The sequence below is a fragment of the Pseudopodoces humilis genome, chromosome 1 (genome assembly GCF_049639895.1).
Source record: "Pseudopodoces humilis isolate 2021_Gansu_Grassland_sample_001 chromosome 1, ASM4963989v1, whole genome shotgun sequence".
Taxonomy (NCBI): Eukaryota; Metazoa; Chordata; class Aves; order Passeriformes; family Paridae; genus Pseudopodoces; species Pseudopodoces humilis.
Window position 1 is genome coordinate 69,103,747 of NC_142200.1, and position 21,657 is coordinate 69,125,403.

At 39.2% G+C, this 21,657-nt stretch overlaps 1 protein-coding gene across 7 annotated transcripts in view; it reads right to left on the reverse strand.

Moving 5' to 3' along the window:
* VWC2 (von Willebrand factor C domain containing 2) overlaps positions 1-21,657 on the reverse strand; it is a 57,712-nt gene that overhangs the window by 23,263 nt on the left and 12,792 nt on the right. The window contains exon 4 of one of the 7 annotated variants that reach the window (XR_015773006.1): positions 7,330-7,464. The exons of the other annotated variants lie outside the window; for them this stretch is intronic. The gene's annotated coding sequence lies outside the window, so the exon portion shown is untranslated. The remainder of the gene's footprint in view (positions 1-7,329; positions 7,465-21,657) is intronic. 7 annotated transcript variants of the gene reach the window in all.

Below are 21,657 nucleotides of genomic sequence, written 5' to 3' on the forward strand. Positions count from 1 at the left end.
GGAATATACTCCTTTCTGTATGTGTGAAAAGTTCCTGAACAGCGCTTCCACTGTTCACTTGAAGAAACCAGCAATTCATGTGCCACCTCCACATCCCTAAGAGCACAATGACTGTCATCAATTAACACTGCTGCAAACTCCCTTGCCAAACAAAAACATGATTCACTACCTACTGACCCATCAGATAGAAGAACAAAGTAGCAGCTGGAGACAGCTCCTGCAAGGCAAAAACCTCCTGGCAGGACCAACAAAGTATATGGATGGAACCCAGGGCTTTTGAAATTAATTTCCATCCTTTCTTACCAAATCAGTCAGAAGAATAATTTGTTCCCCTGTGATATTTCAATGTTATCCACAGATACATGTACTAAACTTTTTCCTTTTTCTTATAATTAATTTAGAGTAAGGTTGTCTCTAGCAAGCATATATGTATGCTCTCTATATACATATAGATGTAAGCCATTAATAAGAATGTATTTATCAGTCCTAGGCTACTGATGCCTTAAGTTTTAGCTTTCATATTTTCCAGATTCTGTACTGCCTTAATACGTGACTCTGAACTTCATATAAAGTGTTAGCAAGTTCTCTTCACAGGGTAATCAGAAAAAACAATCCTTTTCCAGCCTGAGAACCAAGGACACCATTGCAGCTTCAAGCCCAAAAAAGTAAAAAGAATAGCTAACTGAGGACAGTACTTCATACCCTGAAGCTGTAATTGGACAATTATCCCCTATATATAAATGGACCAGGACTTATAATAGTGTGAAAACTCGTGACCAGTTGTCCATCTTGTGTCCATCTTGGATAAAGCCATGGCTGGGCTCTTGTAATGCCCAAGGTGGATCCTTCTAGGGCCTTTTAATAGATACCTACTTAATTCCTTTAACTCTCTTTAGCCTCTGTTCCAGATAGCCTCTTTAGGCATCACTACCACTGAGAGGTGGTCATCAGGGCCAAATCAGAATCTACAAACAGTCACAATCCAAAAGAAAACCCCTAAAATTTATAACCCCAGGCTGTAACAAGCTGAAATTTCTCAGTGCATCTCAATGACTAAAACAGATTGGAGGAGACACCTGCTTTATTAAAATCATGGACTGAATTATATTTTCCATGTATTATGGCAGTCTTTCAGTGTCATTTTCTGCTCAGGGGAGCTAGGAGAGAGACCAATTACAGCAATTACAGAATGTGTAACAGGAGACATTTACTAATGGGACTAAGCTGTGATCCTGCCATTAACTAATTGTAAGTAGATGATTTTATACACAACTTACAAACTTACACTCTTTCCTGGTCAATGAGATGCTGTTATTACACCTAAATCCACTACCCCTGCAGGAGAAGGGTTTTCAAAATAAAGCATATGTCTGTGCACACATACACCTGTGTATACACATACACACACAACTAACTTTATGCTGTGTGTATTATATAGTACATTATTGTAGAATGTATTGTACAATTATTATATATTACACCATCTGTATGCATTGCATAAAGTGTAAAAGGAAAGAGCATATTCTACTTAGTATTATAAACCTTATATACCTTAGTATTATAAACACATGTATTTGGTAAAATATTAAAATATAGCAGCAAACATGAGCATGTCAGTGACAATATTTTCTTCTTTTGTAAGATCTGGATTTCCTGTACCATGCTGCTTCAGAAACAACTGATTTTTTTTCAAACACTAAAGCAGCATACAAAGTTACAGGGATAAACACATGATCTAGCTGTCTGCTAACCAGATCCAGAAGAGGAACATCAGTCTGTGGGAAGTATGTTGAGGCCACTGGCTCAGCATGATTCATTTGAAGCTGTTACTGAAGAGAGCTCAGCTCTCAAAGTGTTCACCTACCCACAATGCAAGATGAATACTTGATCCTGGGAGTAAACAGCTTTGGTTCATCTGGCATGAAAACTCAGAGCAAAGAAAAGCACAAAAAGACTGACAAAGTATTGGTTCTGCAAGATGAAATTTGAAACTACAGGCTTAATTGTGAAACATTGTTTTTCTTAAAACCAAGACTATGCTATCCAAAAGCTACCAAAAAAGAGCTCAGCCTCCCTTACCAAATTAAATAAATGAGTGCACAAGCACAGATTTCTTTCTCCAAATAGCTAGCACACTCCTCTCTCCTCCACATCCTGACAGGTGCCTCTGTTTTGACAATGCTGTGCTGGAACAAAAAACAACTGCACACAACGGAACAGATGAATTTGTGATTAGATCTTCAGCCACCATTTCTCTTGAATCTTTGCCTAAAGGAGAAAATACAAGTATTTTAAGGAGATGGTTCAAGAGAATAACTTAAAGGCTCAGGACTTGGGCTGTTGTGACAGGAAGCCAAGAGCAGCAGTGGAGTCTGATCCCTGCAATTAATAGAGCTGGATCTTCCACAAAGTGCAAAAACAGGGATAAACTACAGAGTATTTTTACTATTAGGCATGTAATTATGGGCAATTATTACAGAGGTGTTATCTGTAATATTACCTGTCCAGAATCACTGTCATTCCCGAAAGATAATTAGCAGAGTCTGTGTTCATCATTCACTGATATATGATATTATATGATATGATATATGATATGATATCATATCATATCAATCCATTTTCATTCCCTCTTCCACTTTTAAGGAAGTACTTAAAAACTCTAATAACAAAATTAAGGTAAACAAAGAATCATGTAAGTGTGACAGCATAATGTATAGGAAAACACATGTGTGGATCCTCACCTCTCCAAGACTCAAACTATTCACTGCTGTTGAAAACATCACAACCATGACCTCCATGCTGGATTTGAACATAATGCTATTACAAGAAATTAGCAAAAAATTAGTTGCAGGCTTCCAATTTTGATTTGTTTTGTAATGTAGCAGGAACAGGGTATGAGTTAAGGGTGCCTGGCCAATGGAATTTCATGTGGCATGTCTATTTCTTACAATGGCTTTTACCAAGTTGTAAAACTGAAATCATTAATTTAAACCCTTAAAATATTGACACAATATATTCACTACCAAGTCTTAACAATTGGACCATTATCATTAAAAGCTCCTTAACTGACTGCAACTTGAAAGTGCTTGCAATGGTGGAGATATGATGTATAAAATGAGCTTGTTTTTAATCTTGTTTTTAATCTCATTTTTAATGCTATGTGATCTAAAGAACTAAGACATCAAAGACCAGCATTTTCTAAAAGGTTTGTTTTTTGTTTGATTTTTTTTTTTCAGTTAAATGACATCCAGTTTTCCTTTGCACTTTCCTCTTTGTCTCATGCCTCCCTATTTTTCCATTTATTTAAAATCACATTAAACCTAGGGCAAAGAACAGATGTGCTAAATGTGTGGCTAAATGCCTGGGTGCATGATTCTCACAGTGGCAACCCCCAGCAGCCAGCATCGCCCCTCTCAGAGGTCACTTTATTTCCTTTTCAAATCATCATCTTCACAGCACAGGCAAATGAGTCAGCATATCCTCTAATTATCAGTAATACAAAGATGACTTGAAGAAATAATGAATGACAACTCTGATGCACCAACCCTCTGCTGCTGGTTTTGTCCTGATTTCTACTGCTTAACAGAATTGTCCCTTGCCATGTGAGGGCACATCTGGCTATGACACTGCTACATACTAATGTATAGCCTTTAAACCACAAGGTGGTTTAGAGATGATTGGCTTAGATCCTACTCTATGCAAAAGCAGCTTCCTGGTGCCACAGAGGCTCCTTGGTGAGCACTGCTGCTTGGCTTGGATTCCTGAGGCACTGCAGTAGTACAGCACTCATTCCTTCAGCTCCAGCCATATGTGTAAACTCCTTCTGCAGTCACATTAGATAATTTCTTGGGTTTTCCTTTGTCAGATGTTTGATGCTACATCAGCTGCTGAGATGAAGGTTTAGTCCTGTTTTGCTTGCTGGGGCACCCTGAAGCCAGAAGAGGAAGTAGCAGCAATTCACATGTGAAGAGCTGAGGGAGAAGAGGTTCCTGCTCCTCTGTGGATGAGCAGGAACTTGAAAAGTGCAGAAAACTGCTGGCCAAAGATAGGAAAAACAGAGAGGCCTAAATGTCTTGCAGAAGACCAAGGAGTACTGCAGGTAATGTGAAACCTTGATCAAAGGAAGAGTGGAGAGACCTCTCCTCAGTCAAATCCGTCCAAGCCATCCACAACACAGCTTGGGAGACATAGGAATGCTGTGGACAATCTCCTATGGTCAGACACATTCCAAGTCATCTGTTGACATAGAGATGAACAGCTCAGCAGACAGGTAAACTCTCAGGCTGCAGAGGGGAAAAAGAGATCTGAATAGTTCAACAATTTGAACACTTTCAGCACTGAGAAGTATTGGGTTACAGAGCATCTCCACACCCCATGATGGTGTGCGCAAAAACTCACACTCTTCTTTCTCCCATTCTCCTTATGCTTGCACAATTATTTATTTAAGATGTGAGTTGTTCTGAGGAAGGACCATCTGCTTTCTCACCTCAACAGCAGCTCTTCTCTTTTCAAAAAACTTAAAATAACCAGACTCTGTCTTTACTGTAAAGCACATGTAATATAGATGCATGGGTCACTTACTGGTGTTTTTAATGCCGTGAAGTTCACTTAAAACACTGTTGGCATTTATTACAGGTAGCAACAGAAGACCTTGTCCTAGATCAGGATCCTGCTGAAGTGCTGTTGTCTTGTTATTTTATTCTTTGGTTTTCCTGTTTTATTTCTTTGTTTCCTTTTTCTCCAGAGATAAGGTTAGGGCATGGTGTATCCTAGTTTTAGTCTGTTAGGACTACATGACCACAACTGTGCAACACAGCCAAATCAGACTGAGTAACTCAAAGAGCTCAGCTGCTGTATCTAGATGTCTATACCCAGGACGACAAGGCACTCCTTCCTAGCATTTTTGCTAAATCAAATCTGTAAAATTGTTGCAATGGCAATTTGAATTCTCCTGTTCTGGAAAACTGCAACAGCAGAAGCCCACAGGAAACATTTCTAAGAGTGCACACAAATCAACACCTGCACTGTCTATTCTGAAAACACTAAAAATAGGCAATGACCTGAATGTAACCTGGCTATGGTCCACACCAGTCAGTCTGAAGGTTAGCAATTAAAATTATACCAACCCAAGAAAACTACCTGAGAAACACTACACCTTCATTCAGATGTAAGTCCTTATCTACGAATGACCCTCACACCTTTTTTTTTCCAAAGGAACCAGACAACATAGCAGTATTGATGGCACTAATAAACGCCTGAGTACACATATTCTTAATAAATGGTTTGAACGTGGAACTGGAAAGTTCCCCATTTACTTAGACATGTACACCTTCTGTGTGGTTTAATAAAAGCAACTAAAGAAACTGAAGTCAGGGTTAAACAAACAAGCTTATTAACTGGAACAAGCATGTTTATGAATAATAATTAATTTTAAGGGTTTCCTGAATGTTTCTTGTTTCCTTCACTGGCCAAGCTTCGAAATCAATGATTGACACCATTCTCTATTGTTTCAATACCTTTGAATTGCACCAGTATAATGTACTGAATTGTTCTGGTTGTGAGTAATAACAACGATTGGATTTTTTTCTCTCCTTATTTGATAGACATCCTTCAGTGCTATACAAATCACCTATGTTTTGTGGCTATAAAAGATGACATGTCAGGGTGAGAAAACCATCCTGTGTATAGGATAGGCAATTAATAGTTTAAGTAATGATAGTGTGGGGATTATGACATGAAGAACCGTATTAATGAAAATAACAACATAGTCCTTATGAGAAACATGCATTTAGACTGTATACTAGTTAAAGCAGGAATTTACTTTTTATTCTCTATACAAATGCTCATGGATTTTGAAACCGTAGTGCTATTGCCAATTTAAGCCAATTGCAAATGTAGTGAACATTTCCCCAAGATTAGAAGCCTCTCTAAGCAAGAGACATTTCTGATCATGTGGTGTTAGGAAAGAGACACTGAGATGCTGAGATACACTGCTTGATCTGGTCAAGAAATCTGGTCAAGAAATCTATTCTGAGTTATGCAAGTAAAAATAAAACCACATAAAAGCAGCTAAGTGGGAGTCATTTTATCTGAGCAACGAATTCATTACCATTGCCAAAAAAGTCACATGAGCTACAGATGCCACCAGACATCAGAAGTGCTCATTTCAGAACTTCCTGTTTGAAACAGATGTCATGTCCTTAAACTGAAAAAGCAAATCATTCCTCAAACCTGAAATATTTTTTTCCAGCCAATACCAGCTTTGATGGCTACAAGCAAAATTTGGTATCACAGGTTTCCTCAAACAACACAGCACAGGAATATCATGGACTCATACTGGATGAGATGCCCTTGGGTCTCCATTCTGAGTTTCTCATACTCAGGATGCTTGCCCTAGACACTGAAAATCTGGGAATCACAGAATTTGTATGATATTGACCTTAGAACAAAGGGAGACTTTCTCCTCTTTCCTATACTCCCTTAAAAAACACAAAACAATTTCTTTGTGTTTTTTGTCCTTGTAATAGATGAAACAGTATCTTACAACCTGCAGCATGGAAAACTTTTTCCAAACAAGAAAAAGCATCATGTCTGTTCACCCAGAAAAAAAAAAACAAAACAACTCAGAAGTGAAATCATTCAATCTTAAGTTCCTCTGTTGTTCACAATTAGTTTTAAGGTCATGAAAAATCCATTATGACTAAAGGCAATAACTAATTAAAAAAATCAAATCACAAACAAAAAAACCCAATCAATTTTCTTGAATAACCTAGGGCCTCTACTGACTAGAGATCTCTACCACCATATTCCCTTTTTTTTAAAAAAGCATTTAGCTGTGCAAAAGTCCTGCTATGTTTCATACATTTAAAAAACCAAAAAAAACCCCAAATCTCCTGCCAAAGCAACGAAACTGTGGTGTGCTGAAAGCCACACTGTCAGACAGATACAAAATCTGAATAGTTTCATCAGTATAATGACTGCTTAGCTCCTATGATGCTAGGGAGAAAGTTTTAAGATGGTGATGGATGACTTTGTTGAATATGATTAAAACAATGAAATAAATCTGGTGCAGGAGGAATTCAGAGAAGACAGACATATGCACCACACAGCTTGTTCCCATCTACCTTGCAGGGCTATGGCCAGCCAAGCAGATGCAGGCTGGGTTTGTGTAGAATATATGGCCATCACAGCTCTGCTTTCCACGCCTCCCACTCCCTAATTCTTCACTGGACAAACATTTTGGCTTGACCCTATGGCTGGGTATATTCTTCTCCTTCAAATACAGATAACAAGATACATCAGACTGCAATAAAAGCACTTCCTGCCTACCTCACTTTGGGGATACAATCTTTTTCTTAAGTGTGTGTCTCTAATTCATCTTCTCCCATCTTCTTTGACTCCTCCTCTCTTTCTTCCTCTTCATTCTTCTCTCATTTTTTCTTCATTCCCATGCCTTCTGTCTCCCTTAAATCAATTAAGTGATATTTAAACTGAGATGCTGGCAGAATTAAAGACCAAGATGACCAAGAAATATCCACACCAGACAGGTGCACCAGAACAAATTTTTCAGGAAAGGAAAAAAAATACTACTTTGTTCCATATCCCAGACTTTTTCTGAGTTATGTTCCAAACAAATGTATGAAATGTTTTTTGTTTAAATATTTCACATTTCAATGATGACATCAGAAAAAGTGCCCACATTTTCACTGCAACACCAGAACAGAGGAGTTAACTCTCCTAATAAGTCTGCATGTGTACAAGGACATAGCAAAGGCTAGCACACTCTTTGTTTAAAATTGTTCGAGACAGAGGTGGGGAAAAGAAAAAAAAAAAATGCAAGCTTTCCCTCCCTTATTACAGATTTTCAAACCTCCTCATATCAGTGTGTTCCTGGGATACAATAATATTTTCTATCCTTTTATCATTCCTGTGCATGTAATCTTTATCACAGTTTGGCATGGTTTTGCTCTGTGCCTCTGCAAATAGGTATAGCTCATACCAGTGGGAAAACAGCCAGTAACAAAACTGAAGCTTCAAACCTTATACCTACAGACCTATCTCAATCCCACCAGCGGTCTCAAAGCTGACAGAGAAAATACACAGACTGCACACCTGTGGGATTTTTATCAGTTTCACTGCCACCTTCTACATAGCAGTGTTTTGTCAAGAGCCATTAATGAAAGGGATTAGCAGCAGATAAAGAACATACAGTTTTGACGGAATTCATAGGTTTATCTAAACCATTTTCCAGCCAGAAATATATTACATTATTTTCAGAGCTAAAATAGGACTACAAAGCATGGAAATTAATGTCTTAAAATATGTATCTATATTATTACCTATGACTGATAAGCTTCATTAATAAAGATGTCTCTAAAGATTTTGGGTTTGTGCATAGTCTTGGTGAAGGTTTAAATATAGTGACAGTACATGTCAGTAATCTATATTCCTTTCAGCTGGCATTTTGAATGGATGCCATAGGAAAGAACAGAGAGATTTAGTAGTTCATAGGCTAAGACATAAGCCAAGAGTTAACATGTGATTTCTTTTTCCATCCATGTCTTATGTGCATGTGACCAACGATGTGGTACTTGGCCCACCAAGATTCTTCTCCAACACTAGTTCTGTGTGTTGCAGAGGCACTGTGTGGCTGAACTGCATCGGATATGGCTGGGTTGGCTACATACTCTGCTTGTGGATGTCTGTATAAACACTTAAAATAGACAATGCTAGCTGTAAGATGATGCAGCTGGAAGACCTGGAGATCTTTCGGAAATGCCCACCAAATCGCTCAGTGGTGCAAGAAGAATGGAAGAAAATTCTGAAAAACTGAAGAGAAGTTCTAAACCAACACACAGATTTTAACTGAGACCAATTAAAGAATTTTAAAAAAATAAATTACAGGATGAAAATGCAAATCCCAACAGCAGACCAGTAGAGCAAGCTCTCCCCATAAAACTTGAGAGGCAAACTCTTTTCCAGAGTCACATATAGGGCTATCCTGGCAATGCAGCTGCCAGCAGACACCCTCCCGTGCAGCCAAGGAGTCAGAGCTGACTAAATGGTGTGGTAACCACATAATTTCTTCTTGCACACAAACTGCAGGAAACTCGTGTGCCTCAAGCGTACTTGCCAGATGGGATAATTAGGCTCAGACAGATCACTGACCTTCCTAATAAAAATAACCCAGAAATAGAGGTTGACTGAAGAAATCTGTGTCATGTTGCCAAACGTCTAATCAGTCCATGGAAAGCCATCTATACTGACTCACCCAGCAGCCTGGTGTTCCTGCAGGTACATCTTGTGAGGGCACAAATCACTTGGTTTGGGGTATTCTTAAGTATTTGTTGAATTTTCTTTACAGAAAATAGGCACTGAGATTTTGCTGGGAACTACTCAGTTGTCTTTCTATGAAAATGATGAAGCACATATATATGCATTTATGCTAAGCTATTCTCTCTCTAATTATCACTGAGGCTGGTTTCTCACACTAAAACAATTTTAGGGAAGCCAAGTCTTTCAAACATCACAAAATGCAAATGCCATTTAACCTTTCATAAATGGAAGCTGGCACCCATTCAAATAACATCATTTTATCAGGAATTAGAAATGTAAATATAATCAAATAATCTGATGCTTGAAAATAAATTCATTATTTTAGAGTTTCAAAAGCCATATGAGACCCATGCTCTCCCTGAAATCAGGGAGATTTCCATCCTTTCTCCAACAATTCTGTTTTTCTTTCATGTGTACCACTATGTTTAAACCCATGCTGATGAATAACCACATTCACACAAGGCTACTCTGTTATTTTCCAGGCATTGTCACATCATATAATTTTCTTCCATGTCCTAAACAAGAAAGGATTAGACACAGTGCCAATTATTCTAAGCACAACCTGTTATGAACAAAGCACACACCGCAAGCCCAAAGACAAGCAATTTTGTAAGTTCACAGGCAGAAGATAACTGGAACTCCTCAAGAGGCTCATCACTCCCATGGAGATTAGGCCTGCCTGCAGTGATCTGCAGCAACTGGCAGCATCTTTTCTTGTACACCCACGGCCTGGCATTCTCAGGCAGCCAAATATTTAATGTATCCAGAAGCTTTCTATGAACACAGCCTACGAACACCTTACATACCCCAACACAGACAGGCAGCTCCACTTGGCCATGCACTGGATGCCCTGACACAGAAGGATCCATCTTGCTGTTTGAGACTTAGATCTATATATATTATTTCCACAAGGAAAAGCTAGGCATCAAGGGCTAGTCCTCATTTCATTAAAACACATCTGTTCCAAAAATCAAACTAACAAATATTCTAATTCAACTCAGCGCAATATCTACCTTTTACAAACAGTGGTTCTTTACAGTATTCAGAGGAGATTGAATGGACCTACACCAAAGTTAGAGGCAGGGCTTTGGTGAGAAAGTTTTAGGTCTCTGATTCACACAAGATACACTCATACACATGGACACCACTTCCTATATATCCAGCTGCTGTCCAGCAAAAAACAGTGAATCACAACACAATGGAAACAGTATCTGTACATTTAACTTCTGAACCCAGCCCCTGACTGAAAATTATGTTAACAGCTATTCAATTCAAACTCTGCCAAAAAAACTAACCCACAAATTTGAAAAGGAACACAGATTTTTAATTATAAAGTAGGCAAGTAAGCAGGAAGGGGGAAAACAGAAGATAATAAGTCAAATCATCTTGTTACTTACCTCAAAAGCAGTCACTCCATCAAAACGAGATAATAAGAATGTATGAAATGACTCAACCCAACTATTTAAGCTCCACATTTTACTAATTTTATGCAAGTGACACCTGTGTCACAACCACTCACAGCTTGAATCTACAGACAATTCACCACATGATAAGAAGAATTTGATATTAAATTTGATCTTAAAATCACTTTAATGCTGACCTCTAGTGACAACTGATGGTAATTTACCTTTTTATGGGCCTACCCATTTGGGAATACATCTTTGGGCTTCTCTGTAGTTACAGAGCTTGCTCCAATTCACAGCTACCCCCAAGGTAGTTTGAAGCCAAGGAGAGACCTTGAACTCACATTTATTACAGTCACAGGTGAATTGAAGGTTATTCACCACAGTCTGTAGAAATGTTGTGATTTAATCCAAACCCTGTTTTCATGTCTTTAAAAAGAGGAAAAGGCGACATAGTACAAGCACTAGATTTTGAGCCTCATAACTGTAACAAATGGACTACAGTATCAGCTATGCACAACTAATGACAGACAACTGTCCACATCTTTGGGCAGACAACCAAATTGTCATCTTTCATCTCTGGGACCATAATAACAAGGCAACCCTTTGTCCTCTAGTACTCTACAGCAAAAGCAGCCCTGCAGCTTGAGTAACACTCCTGCAGCTTTCTCTGCAAAACAAGGGTGTGATGGGCCCTTGGGGGCAGGCATTTCCCCCACACACCCATTGCAGCACAGTCCGGATGGACGGATGTGCAGGTTGCAGCAAGTCACCAACCACCCTGTTTCATAAAGGCAGGGAGGAAATGACAGTGGCCATTTCAGAATGCAGCCTTGAATGTTTCCAGTGATGGAGCATCAACATCTGCACCATAAAATACTTCTTTCTTATATCAAGTCTAAATCTATCTTCTTTTTGTTTAAAACCATTACCCCTTGTCCTATCACAAGAGCCTCAATTAAAAAGTTTGTCCCAGTGTCTGGGAGGCAAAGTAAAAGGGTGGTGGCCATGGACCACTGTAGGTAACTGTTTCAAGAGGGTTTCCAAAGTGGGAAACATTTTCATCAAATATGGTGATTGATGACCCTCATAGCATGTGTTTGTATATATATATATCTGTGTATACATACACACACACACAGAGGTTGAAAGAACATGCTCAGACAGGAAGCTGGAATTCTGCCAGCTGGATCTCAGAGGGTGAGAACCCCCTTTGGAGCTGATCACAGCTTCAAGTAAATATAAGTGGGTTTTGTGTTATCTTAATCTATAGCATTCCCTTTTGCACTGTCCAGATGTTGTAACCTGTGTATATCATTTACACATGACTGGCATCAGGGTTTTTTTTCACATTCTGTCAACTGTCCACCCCAAATATTTGTCTCTGGTAGAATCCTCAAAACCAGAGCTGAGAAAACTTCTGCCTTCATGAAAGTTTGCCTAAAGGACTGTAAAAGTTTCCAGAGTGCTCCTCCACTTAGCTGATAACACAGGGATTTTTACGGAAGCATCTTCTGGTGCACAGCCATAGCCAGGTGACTGCACAGACAGTGGCACAGTCAGGGGGAGAGCCCCAGGGCCCTGAGTAAGTGTGCACCACAACAGAACATGGAGCCAAAGACTAATCAGTCATACCTAGGCACAAACATAAACCCATGTATTTCAAGATAATTGACTTGACTCTTCAGTCATTTTGACTGGAAAGAATCAGCTGTCACAACAAGCTTAACTTCAGAAGACTGAAGATTAAACAGCTGATGTGAAATTAAGAAGTTCTCTCATACTGACAAATACATCATATTTACATAGTCTTCTCATAATGAAGACTGCACAATGGTTAAAACATCGCTGCTGAACAAGCAGCACAAGAAAATCCAAGGAAGTTTATTTTTCAGCACCACAGGCATATAAATGATACACCTGACGAACACCTGCTTGCCAGCAAGCCAGGCAGCCTTTGGCAGCAAACCTGGATCTTCCTTCCCCCAACACTTGGATTTGATGATTCTTCCAATGTTTTAGCAGCTTATCTAATCTCAGCAAAACACAACAGTCACAAGAGAAGGAAAGCATACCTTATTTAAACACACTGAAATCAAACCCCAACTTGCAGATTTAATGTCTAGGCTACAAACAAGGTAATGAAGCTTTTTCATGTATGCCAGCCACATGTAGGAGTGCTTAAAGATGTACATATATAATTAGACTTAATTATCTAAGAGAGTTGGTGGGGAAGAGTGGAGGGGAGAGAGAAAGAGGGGGTTGGAGCTTAATAATGAATACAGAATTGCCTCTAAACTGTCATAATCATCACCTAGTTTGGACATCAGCACAAAGTGGTCTACAAAACAATCATTTGCTCATGTCAAAGCTCCATCTAATCCATTCATTAACAAAGTATCAGGTTAGCAATCTGCTGTGGACAGATGATAATTAGTTTTCATTGTGGGGTAGCACGTTATGCACCACAGCAACATAATAACTCCAGAAACCGCTACAATTAATTTGCTTCCAATAATTTTTTTCCCCATTAGTTCTTTAGCAGATTGTATTAAACACATATCAACACTAAATACAGAGAGTCCTTTGACCAGTCTCAGAAGTCTTAGCATGGTGTCGTGGTTTTAAACCAATAACTAAGAAAATTACTTATTTCTTGCTGTGAGATATGGATTAGAACAAGAGCAAAACAGGCATAAAACTTAAAAGGGAAAAAGAAAGAAAGTTTATTGACAAACTACAATAAGAACACCAGAATAAACTTCCAGAAAAACCTTTTCATCCCCTGTCTACCCACTATTCCCTTGTTCACATGACAAAAGAGACAAAACCTTTGGAACTTTGATGGTTAAAACAGTCCCAATTCTTGCTACAGTCTTTTCACCAGTCTTTATAGAGAAACAGAAGTTTCTTCCTGTTAATTTATGGAGTTTCTCACAAGAAAAACTATTTTTCTTATAGTTTTCCATTGCTCTAATGTTAGCTGCCCAGAGCTGCTGTTATTAGAGCCCACTCCTCCCATTTTCACATCCCAAGTGTGTATGGGCCATGAGTCTAGGGATGGGATTTTTAAGGATAAGTTATTCAAAGGCAAAAAGTCTTCTTCATCTGTTTCCGTGAGCTTCACCAGAAAACAGTTTTTCTCATTGCCTCTCAAGGCTTCAAATCTTCCAGCACTTCACTGTACCATAATTACTCTACTTTTTACTCAAAATTTACACTTTGAACACTCTATTCCTCCCTATATACTGTCATGAATTAAAGGAGCGTTTTCAAGACCTTATTGTCCATTTCCATAGTTTTAACAGAAAGATATTTCAGCTTAATTAAAGCATCTTCTTAATTCTCTACCTTTTCTTTTCTTTCCTGTCACTAGTAGTTTATAAAGTCTCTTTTCATGTTGATCACTCTCTTTTCTCTGTCTGGATAAAAAGATTAATCCGCAAGTCTCATCTGGGTAATGAAAGAGTTAAAATCTTGCCCAAGCTGTTGTAGGTAGTTCTGTGGCCCTGGCCGGTGCAGGAGCTGGAGCCGTCTGCGATGGAAAGTTCCTCATGGCTGCTCTGAAGAGTGTAGGCGCCGCGCCCAGCCCGCTGCAGGCCCAGAGCCCTCTCTCCTTCTTCACTCAGCAGTCTCCAGTGAATCCAGCCACAGCAAAAAACCTGCAGCCGAGCCAGAGATCGGCTCGGCCCGGCCCGGCCGGAGCCCGGAGAAAACCCCCTCCACAGGGCCCGCATCCCCCGGCCGGGAGCCGCTGGGCCCAGCCCAGTCCCCGCCCGGCCGCATGGCCTGGGCAGGGAACGGGAGGCCTGGAGCTCTGCCACCCTTCCCAGCCAGGAAACAAAGAGAGAACCAAGAGAGCTCTGGTTTTACACTTTAAGGTAGGGTTCACAAGTTGATCCCACTTTTCAATGGCCTAAACTGCTGTCAATTCTCAGCAATGACCGATAATTGGTCAGGAGAAAAGACGCCAGGCAGATCCCAGCAACTTAAACTTTCTTAAAGGTAAAGTAACTCCATGACACATGGGTAGCTATTACACAAGCAGTTCATGGGTGACTTGCCTTCAGGTCATTTAGAGAAAGGTTGATAGAATAGCTGAGAGCAGACCATGCCAAAAAGGCATCCTCATTAGGTCTCATCTCCATCATCTACAAGTACTGAGTAAGGTGCTATTGTGGCCCAGCCCACAACATAAGGACTGTGCAATGTTTCTGCAGGAAAAGGACTGCTGCTGTTTTAACATCTCCTCATTAGGTCTGTCTTCTTGCCTTCACAAGAAGGTACCCATTCAGGATGGGTTTTGCTGGGCTAAAGATAGCTCAATCCTTTTTCTGCAAAGTAATTGAAAAAGAAGCAGTTCAAAAAGCAAATTGTAAGACGAGGACAGTAAAAAACAATGCTATATTTCTGTTCCCATGAAAATGAGCAGATCTGTGAGGCTCTACAGCATGCCACACCAACCAGTTTTATGGTATCTAGGTTAGAGTATTTTATTCCTTCTATCAAAGACATGATCTTTATTCTAACCATAGGAAACTGTGTATCAGCACTATCTTCTGCAGTGAGTTCATGAATTATGTGTTGTTTTAAAGACCTCATATACGATGTCTTTTGATTTTCTCACTTCTCCCTTAACTTTTTAGCACAGGGAAGATTTTCATTGGTACTATCCCCCTCCCCTGGTACCACACTATCACATGATTTTTAATTCATGTGCTATCACTACTAGAGACCTCATCTGTTCTTACAGGGGAATATTCAGGGGAAATTCTTGCTGCTTTTCTCTGTACTTCTGCAACCTCTTCTTGCTGAATTCTCAGCAAACATGGAAGATTATACAAACCAGGTGGGAGGAACCAGTCTTCAAATAATAGCATAGTTCTAATAAATGTAAGACTTTCTTAATGAAGCCTGACAGATGTTTACATACAATACTTCACAATGATATGTAAATAAAACTACTTGGCAGAAATCTTAAAAAAGGGTCATCTGTCACCCTGAAAACTCCGCTTCTGAGCTTGCTAACATAGTTTTCTAAGGACTTTCCCAGGACAGTAACTGTAAACATAGATATGTGTACATTCTTTCTGTTACACGTCTTGTGATGGGCATCTCTCATGGCCAGTGCAGTGAGAAAGTGTTATCCTGACCATCCAATCCCTGGCCGTGGTCAAAAGCCTATAAATCCTGGGAGGAAAAATAAACTCTCTCTTCTTTTCACCACACCTCGACCTGTGTCCGTGTGATCTACTGATCTTCAGTGGCAACAGTCATTAAAACATCCAAGAAATTTCTTTCACTACTTAACATATGGTTTAGCTGAATTTCATTTACCTTTGTGCTGCCTTGTTATTTGGCTTCATGAGATATTATTATTGGTCACTACTCCTTTTTTTCTGTCTTTAACAGGACTTGTTATTTGCATATCTCCCCCCAGATCGTACAGGTTAACCAGGGATTTCCCTTTTGAATTCAGAATGTTTGAGAAAGTCTGATATATTAGCAGAAAGGAATGGGAACTATTTTGGAGCACAAGAAGTTATTTTTTCTGGAAAAAGCAATTAACATCACACTTCAGTGAAACTACAGCTGAGAAAGGAGATAATACAGCAAGTATTTGAAACACTGGAGGCCCAAAAGCAATTGTTTGGATATGGATCTTCTTTATTCAGTGCTATTCACCAAATAGTATTTTGAATCCTATTGCAATGCACTGATTGTTCTTTTCTTCTTGCCACTGCTCAATCTGATCAATTCCACTTAAAAAAACCCCAAAAAACAAAACATTGGGTAAGCACACAATGAAGACATAGTTATCTTTTCCATGGGCAATAAGGAGTGTGCAACTTGCTGCTCATAAGTACTTCAAAGAGAGGTGGTCAGTAACCAGTGTGCAATAATGAGAAGAAGTGATGCAGGAGAAAAAACATGCATCGTCTACAAGACTGTAATTTATTTAATTTATGTAATTTAGCAGAATTTATGCATGTGTTTTTTTAGTGGGCTCCTATCCAAGGGCTAGCAGCACAGAAATAACTAAAGAGAGCTGAAGACCCAGCAAAAGAACAGGTCATTCAGAAGAAAGTGATGTTTACCAGTAGGAAGTCATTCCTCATGAAAATTTAACAAGCAGTAGTATAGGCAGGAAAAAAAAAATGTTTCCCTAAACGAAAATAGCAATCAAAGTTTTTGATTGCCTATCAGCTTTGAAATACTAATCATTACAGTAACTCTGTTGGTGAAGGTAAGGAATTAAAGTGTGTTATTTTCTTTTTTCAGGTTTTTTTTTGTTTTTTTTTTAATCACTGCTGTTCTACACAGCGGTGTTTTTTTTTTTTTTTTAATCACAGCTGCACATGCTCAAGGCAACAAAACTGTATGGATAATTACCCCTATGGAAACAATCCAAAGGTCCACATAGTAATAGCTCCTTCCACCTTAAAGATCAAGGTTTTAAATTAGGAAAGTACTTAAGTCTCCGGCTGATAAAGATGTTTGACCTGCTGAGCAAAGGTAATCACCAGGGACTTAATTCAGAAGTCTCACAGCACACAACACGGGGCGGGGAGGGATCCCCAGTGCAGTAGTTTGATACAGTTAGATGCTACTAGAGGAACAAGAAAAATAATTTTACAAATACTAATAAAAATAAGAGAAGCTTTTAGCCTTTTCCCTAAGCACTCATCATTTATTTTCCTTCAGAATCCTTTTACAAACACTGGCAGAAGTGTCCAAATCAACCCCTGGTCAAGCTTGTGTCAGGAAAGGAAACAGGTTTTCCTGTTGTTGATCAGATCTTGATTTCACTTACACATACAGTTCCAGCAGACCTGGAAGAAAACTTCTGAGACTGCTGTCATGCTCATTATAAGACCTTCAACAAATTCAAAAGAAAGAGAAGTTATGTCAAGTTAAGACAAACCTGACATTAGCAGTTCTGTACTATGTGGAAAGGCCATCACGATTACAAAGCTCAACCACAGAAAAGCAAAGTGCTAAGGAAATGAATTCTAGTGAAATCAGCTAATTCTCTGTTTCCATCAACCAGTAAGTCACTCGGATCAATTCACATCTTCCTTAATGCCTAAATCTCAACTTCAATGAAAAAATAAGCCGAGAAAATTGCATTGCACTTAGAACTATAGGAGATTTTGATTATATCATTAATCATCAGAGGGCAAGTGTTCTTTTATCGGAGAGATATACCAACATAGCACTTTAATATAAGCCTCCATTTCCCCTCAAAGCCAAGCAAACTCTTGGATGCCTCATTGAACATAATGAAATAGCAAAGAAAAAATGCAAAAGAATGTAAAGCAAAACGCACAAAGTGTGTATCTTTCTTCATTGTTCCTTTTGATCACACCACAAAATACCAATCAGCCATGTAGATCTATTACTGCAGCACCTAGCTAGTAAACAGCTTCTATTTACCAACAGGATTATCTGTAAAGAACACAACTAAGAGCCCCCAATTTAATCAAACAGTGGAGTGTTCTATTCATAAGGAATACTACTCCAAGGATGTAGCATACAGCAAGATGCACACAAGTATTTCAGACCTTGGAAGCCTACATGCCCCCCCCAAATGTCTGCCACAATTTCAGACAGTGACAAAATTAAAATAGATGTCCAATAGCAGAATGGGGGACCAAATTAGCACCGTTCCCAGTGCTAATTTTTCCTATTATTTTCTCTAATGAAAAGCATGTAAAGAAATACCAGATGCAGGAGACAAGGCTCTTAATGTTTGTTACCTTTGAACAGTAAAGAACTAAGGGGGCAATGTATTGAGCAGAAGGAGCCCACAATGTGAGATCTGGGATCTATTTTTCTCTTTTTATATCTTACCTATCTCCACGTGTGTGGAAACAAAACTGCAATATAAACTCAGAAAATTCTTGTATGATGTACTTAAAAATACAAAACAAACAAACAAAACCCCAAAGCAATTGATGACTTCACTTTGGGGAGCATGGGCTAGCTGTTCTGCTAGAAACCAATCAAATCCCCAAATGTGGCTCTATGTAACAAAGAAAGTGTCAGGAAAGACAAATCAAGCAATAGCACACTGTTTACTCCAATACTCTGATAGGTATTGGCACAAAAGCACTTTCCTGTCTGAACCCTAACCAGCATCCAGAACTACACAGGATGGCAGATACATGAAACTGCCATGACAATCACTATAAGGTGCATCAGATACATGAAAGCTGCTAGAAAATCTTCTCCTCACAGGATTTCAGTGTCCGTTCTTCTTCTATCAGCACAGTAAGCATGTTCATTTTTCTGCTCCTGAGGCTGACACAGAACACACTTTAAGAAGGCATGTAGCTGTGACACAGGGAAGTTCTGACCACTACGAGGAACCGGCTTGTTTCCCACACTCAACTGGGGCCATCACCACCAAACAACAGTTCGGGGCACATCACCATTGGCTTTTGCTTCAACTTACAGTAAAAAGACAAGCCCTGCAAGCACCTGCCACAAAAGTGGACTGATACAACAGAATTTAACTGATATACAACTTAAGCCTGCAGTATCAATTAAGGAGCAAAAAACTGAATGCTCTTCAGGCTCACTGTAACAGCCTGTAATGAAAAAATATTGCAAAGTGAGTTCTGAAAACTTTATAGGATACACTGTTTTTATAGTTTAATAGGCTCTTCTACATCCTTCCACTTCAGTATAAAGTACCACATTAAATACCAAGGTTAGTATAACTTCTGATTGTCCTCATGTATCTGAGCAAAATAATGGGACATTATGTACTCAGGGGCACTTGTAGCTGCCTCTTGACAGAAGAACTCCCAACTGAGAGCATTTTGGCCTCTTGAAGGAAAAAAAAATGCACACAATATTTATTTGCAATAAATACATACACATGATATAAACTAATTTTTCCTTGTAACTGATCTAGGCTCAGTATAACTAGATACTTTTGCCATATCTTCAGACAGACCCTTTTCATGCTCTGATGGGTTTCTGTGCTTAGGAAAATTTGTATACCCTGGAAGTCAACATAACTTGCACGTTAAATACACACCCCTGCAGGAAATAACAGCACCTACCACTACTTAGCCAGCTGAACACAAACAATGCCAACAGTGGATCGTATATCCATACGCATGCACGCACATGGATGTGAGTTGGAAAAAACAAGGCCTGTGTGGTTTTGGCATAAGGTTTTGCCCAGCCCACTCTGCAGTGCTGATCCACATGCATTTAAACAACTTTAGATATAAAAATGGCACAACAATAAAATTCTGTGTTTTCTGCACAGGAAGCACACATGGCCTATGAAGCTACCAACTTTTACCACAGTAGAGAGATAAAGTGAGCAGAAAGATGAAATGAGTTTAAAGGAATTCCTTGAATTAAGACAACACAGACCAAACTTCCTCTGAACATCAGTAGCAGAAACCAAGAATAAAAACTACTGCAACTAGTTAACAATTTCACCTACCAGATTTGGAAGACACTTTAAACACCCAATGCAGACTAAAAGAAGCAAGACTGCTGTTTTCAATATATGACTGCCAAAATATCTGCTACAGATTTTCAACCTACCTGCATAATCTCTTGGCAATTTTAATCAGATACAGCTGTTCATGAAAATTAAATGGTGTTTTTGTCCCCGAAACATTAATTTCCCCTAGAACATTAATATTTCTTGATTCAGAGTCCTGTATTATAAATAATTTTGTGAAATGCAATCTATTAAAGTGGACAGTCCATGCAGAAGATTTTGCTAAGCGACTCATGCACACAGAAACATGGAGCAAATGTTACCCTGTATACACAAGCATTCAAATGCCTCAAGTAAACACATTAGAAAGGAACAAATCACAATGGTACATTCTGTGTGGGTAGAACTGGGATTAGTTTGAAGTGAATTCTTCCTCATTAGGTCATTACTTTTTAATGTACACTCAATTTTTTTAATATATGAAATGCTGTTTCAGTCTTATCAACTAGAATTTACAATCATTTTATGATACCTATATTTTACATCTAGAAGAGGCCACCATGACCACCTGATTTGATCCCCTCCTTATAATGTAGACTGAAGAAAGCACTCTCAGGCTTTAAAACTTCTGGATCTCATTTGCTATATATAAATTAGCTGCTAAAGCATGACTGAAAAAGGTATTTAAAGTGACAATAGAAGGAGGAAGAGAGGATAATCAAAGGCACTGATTACTTAAATCTTACAGCATTTACATTCCTGATGTTTGCAACAGTCCTGCCTTGACCTCTGCTTGGACGCCAGCATGATGATACCTTCTTCATTGCTGAGATTAAGATTCATGGTTAAGGTCATATCATACTTAATTTAAACACATTGCAGAAAGACATTAAATTTTACAGGTCAGATTCACCATGGTACTTGAGCAAAGCTGGGGCTGCAGGGCAGAGCAAACAGCCAGCTCACGTGAGAGCTGCCAAGGTGCAACTTCCCTTCATGGGCACAGAATAAACATCCTCATCTTTCTTATGGCCAGATAGGTCTCTCAGCCCAACATAGCCTCTCTCCACCTGGATCTTAAAGGGATGACAGGGGCAACAGTACTGCATCAACCAGCACCATTTTTAGCAGATTTGAGTCCTGAGGCAAGACAAAGTCCTGTGGGGGGACAAAATCCTGTTTTACAAACAGTAGCAAAAGGGGACAGCAGCTCTGCCAGCTGTTACCAGGGTTTTGCTCCCTTGAGAACTCCTTCTCTCAGATGGAGGTCCCCACTTGCCATTCAGAAGCACTTTTAAGTCACCTTAGGCCTAAACACTCTAATTGTATGGAAAGGTACTAAAGCAAGTTTCAGTGAGTCAACCTCACAGGACAGGGATGCAAAACCATCACCACATGCCCTCCCTGGCCACAGCACACTACACCTGCACCTCATTAGCAGCAATT